A 4,314-nucleotide genomic window follows, 5' to 3' on the forward strand; every position below is an offset into this window, starting at 1 on the left:
TTTCGAACTTATATTTTAATAAGTTTTGGCAAATTTAATGAAATTAGATCATTATAGTAAGTGTAACTAGACTAACCCGGTCTGAGGGTAAACAAGACAGACTCTTGGTAAATATACAACTCAGTTGGGTGGAGAAGGACGCAGCACGTTGAGAGCCGCGAGTCTTCCGCAGGCTACAGGTATCAGCGGGAACGTGTTACACATGAATGTGAGCGTCGGTCAATCCGGAGAGTCATTCAACAGAACTTCTCCTATAGTTTTTGTCTGTTTCTGAAAACACCCTATCAAACCAAATCTTTTTTTGTTTGATTTACTTGGGTTCTCTTGTGCTTAAATATGAAAGTGGTTCCACAGCAAGCTAGGACGGAAAAGAGTTAAATGTAGTTATCTGGGAAGCTGGAAAGAAAACGCAGGCCCTGTTGTTGCCAGATACATTTATTCCAAATATGTGTTATCAAGGCTCTATCAAATCAAATCTCCTCTTGCACCTAAGATTTAAAATAGCCTCATGGTTGAAGAACAACTACAAACATGTTGAAACCAAAAATCAAATGGCATAAGGCTTCAGGTTGTTTATAAGCATCAGCCCCCCGCCCTCGGCAGGCTCGTCTTCCCAGTCTGGGTCCTCAGCGGCATGTCTGGTACCATGTCAGGTGAATTCTCCTGTTGGTCCAGAAAACTTGTCCTTAAAATGCTACAGAGAATCTTTGATCCAAGAAATTTAAAACACCCTGTAGACACGATCTCGTTCTCTCCTCAAAACATCCACGAAAGGAATCAATAAATAACAAATTGATGCTCTGTTTTACAACAAAAGAAACTGAGGCTCAGAGAAGAGATTGGCTTGTTAAAGACCATTCCACAAAAGCAACAGGCATTGGAGGATGAGAGTCTGGTGCCACTTTTTATGGAGACTTCCCTTCCTGTTCCCCTTATAAAAAGGAAAGAGAAAATAAATGCATGCATGAACTTGGGCATACTTGTGACGTTGGTTTCATAAGTCTTATCACTTTAGTATCAAAAAAAAAAGGAGTTTATTGAATTCATGCTGAAGCTATTTTTCTTTTCCTCCTCAGCTAAAAGTAGATGTTATTTTGTTGCTCTTCTTAATTGATGTTTGGAAAACAGAAATGGAGTGATAAACTCAAATGAATAAACGAACAAGTAGCACATAGCACAGAGGGTTTTATCGTTTTTCCGGCACTGTAGATTATTTCTTGGCATAGGAAGCTTTTATCTACCAGTGACAAGCGAGCAAACAACTAGCTGAAAAGGGCACAGAAACTTATATGTCAAAGGAAAAGAAAATATATGCTAAAAATAATCATTTTCCCATTTCCCAGAAATTTTTACTAAATTTTACAGTTACACTAAGCCTTGAAGAAAGTATGTTTGCATCTAAGAGGAAGCAAATATTTATAGTTTTGGTTTATTCTAAACCAAATTAAGATAAAAGTAATCAGAACTCAAATCTATTTTTTTTTTTGACAGTCTCACTTTGTTGCCCTTGGTAGAGTGCCATGGTGTCATAGCTCACAGCAATCTCAAATTCTTGGGCTCAAACAATCCTCTCACCTCAGCCTCCAAAGCAGCTGGGACTACAGGCACCCGCCACTGTGCCCGTCATAACACCCAGCTACTTGATGGAGGTCTTACTCTTGCTCAGGCTGGTCTCAAACTCCTGAGCATAGGCAATCTACCTGCTTCAACCTCTCAGAGGGCTAGGATTATAGGCATGAGCCACCTTACCCGGCCCAAATCTATTTTTTTAATGTAGTGAGGGCCTCAGTTTAAATCTAAACTATGTTGATCCTAAGATTCATTTGTCTCTTCATAGCCGAAGAATTGGTGGCCTAAGAGTCTATAAATACACAAGCCTATGGACCTCTATTGTGGGAGTAGTAGCGCCCCCCAAAGGAAGACTGGTATAAAGTGCTCCTGGGAGTTAGAATAACGGGACAGGATGTGAGAGGATAGGCTCTCCCTCTAAGCAGAGTAAAGCACTAAGGCCAGAGGCAACACAAGGACACAGTGACTCAAGGCAAATCTACCATCAGAAATGAAAGTGAGGCCAGTCGTAGGCACCAAGGCAGTCACGGGTCGTGGTACAGACATGGCCAAGTCCAAGAACCATACCACACACAACAAGTCCCGAAAGTGGCACAGAAATGGCATCAAGAAACCCTGATCTCAAAGATACGACTCTCTTAAGGGGGTAGATCCCAAGTTCCTGAGGAACATGCGCTTTGCCAAGAAGCACAACAAGAAGGGCCTGAAGAAAATGCAGGCCAACAATGCCAAGGCTGTGAGTGCACGAGCTGAAGCTATCAAGGCCCTTGTAAAGCCCAAGGAGGTTAAGACCAAGATTCCAAAGGGTGCCCACCCTAAACTCAGTCGACTTGCCTACATCGGCCACCCCAAGCTTGGGAAGTGTGCTCGTGCACGCAGTGCCAAGGGTCTCAGGCTCTGCCGGCCAAAGGCCAAGGATCAAACAAAGGCCCAATCTGCTGCTTCATCTGCAGCTCCAGCTTCAGTTCCAGCTTCAGTTCCAGCTCAGGCTCCCAAAGGTGCCCAGGCCCCCACAAAGGCTCCAGAGTAGAGGCACCTGTCTGCCATGAGGACAAAAGGACTGGTGTGACCTCTAGGCTGCTGTCTATATGGGGCTGGGGTCCTCCTGTGCTATTTGTACAAATAAACCTGAGGCAGAAAAAAAAAAGAAATGAAAGTGACAAGCTATCTTGAGAGGACACTCACTTCTCTGTGCTTTGGAGGCCCATTATCAGGAAAAATGCAAGATTTTAGTACAGTCTAAGAACAAACAGAGCTGATTCATAGTTTATGATAGATAACCTTGTTCATATTGTGCATGTCACCTTTCCCGCTTCCAACTGATGCATTTTGTTTGACCTTTAGGACAAGGGTGCACAAACTCTGTAAAGAGATAGATAGTAAATATTTGGGGTTTGTGTGCCACATAGGTCATTACCATTTTATTCCCTATTTTTTGTTCTATATTTACAATATATTAAAGATGTAAAAAGCATTCTTAGCCCACTTGTCAAACAAAAGCAGCCCACCCCTAGGACCTTGGGCCTTAATCTGGTATTGGGGGAGCATAACATGATGGGGATGGAGGAGCTCCTTCCTGTGCCACAATTAGGACTCAGAGTCAAATTGTCTAGTTCTTTCAACAATCCTGAATATTCACATCTGAGACCTAGACCGGTGATTAAAAAATAAATAATGGATAACTCTGTACCAGTCCTGGGCAGCAGTACTCTTAGCTCTGTGGTCTGGTACATGGTGCCAGAGTTGTGGAGATGGAGGACGCTTTCCCCATTTCTGGTTACTTGGGGAGCATGGACTCCATACAGTAGCTCTTGAGCGGGGAGCTCACTGGCTTACGAGAATCTGGGGAAGAAAATGGGGCCGTGGTCTGGGAGGGACATTAGTAGTCAGTGCATCACAGACAGCTCTGCTTGTGGACATCAAGCTAGAAATCGATGCAGAAAAGGAAGACTGTGACAGGTGCCATGTGGGAGCTGGCAGGACTGTGTTTACAATCACCTGTGAGACACCTCCTAGAGACATCCCGGAAAAAAGGCAGCAGGGACTCAGGAGAGGGTGAAGACAGAGCCAAAGAAACACTGTCTCCTATTGTTAGTGTTACCCACTTCTATATTTTAATCCAAAAGCTTAAAGCTGGCTTGGAGAAATACACGTCCCATGGGTCTGTCAGCTTGGTCCTGGTGTTGTTTTCATCTCACACAAAGTGAAGTAATTGTTTTCAAATAACAGAGTGAAACTATTGACCAGAAAACCAAAGCACCAGTGCAAGTCAGGCTATTCGGCAACTGCCTGCACTTAGAAAAATCCTTTTATGCTCCTGGACTCAGGTTGTTCTTATATTTAGGGATTAACACAAAAATGTCTAAGGGGTCTTCTTGTTTCAAATGTGTCCTACAACCATTTAATATTGAAGTCATTAATTAACTTATAATTGCTTATTGAGTCACTTTCCATGATCTAAACAAGATGATGAGTGCTGAGACTATAGAAGGGAAGAGAGTGTCTGCCCTGGAGAATCTCTGTAAAATAACCCAGTGGTTAAAGTTGGGGTAGAGGTATAACTGGTTGTGGGGGGTTATAGAAGACAGACACTGCTGAAGAAATCTGAACCTAAGCACAACCTCTGAGCCTTTATTGAGCAACCTTTATTGAGCAATAAGAATGGAAAGATGGGCTTGGCACCTGTGGCTCAAGCGGCTAAGGCACCAGCCACATACACCTAAGGTGGCGGGTTCGAATCCCCAG

General features: G+C 43.3%; 1 pseudogene; it reads left to right on the forward strand.

Moving 5' to 3' along the window:
- The first annotated feature begins 2,113 nt into the window (after nucleotides 1-2,113).
- LOC100945185 lies at nucleotides 2,114-2,701 on the forward strand (annotated as a pseudogene).
- Nucleotides 2,702-4,314: the final 1,613 nt, after the last annotated feature.

The sequence above is a fragment of the Otolemur garnettii genome, unplaced genomic scaffold (genome assembly GCF_000181295.1).
Source record: "Otolemur garnettii isolate 467f Iridium unplaced genomic scaffold, OtoGar3 scaffold00131, whole genome shotgun sequence".
Taxonomy (NCBI): domain Eukaryota; kingdom Metazoa; phylum Chordata; class Mammalia; order Primates; family Galagidae; genus Otolemur; species Otolemur garnettii.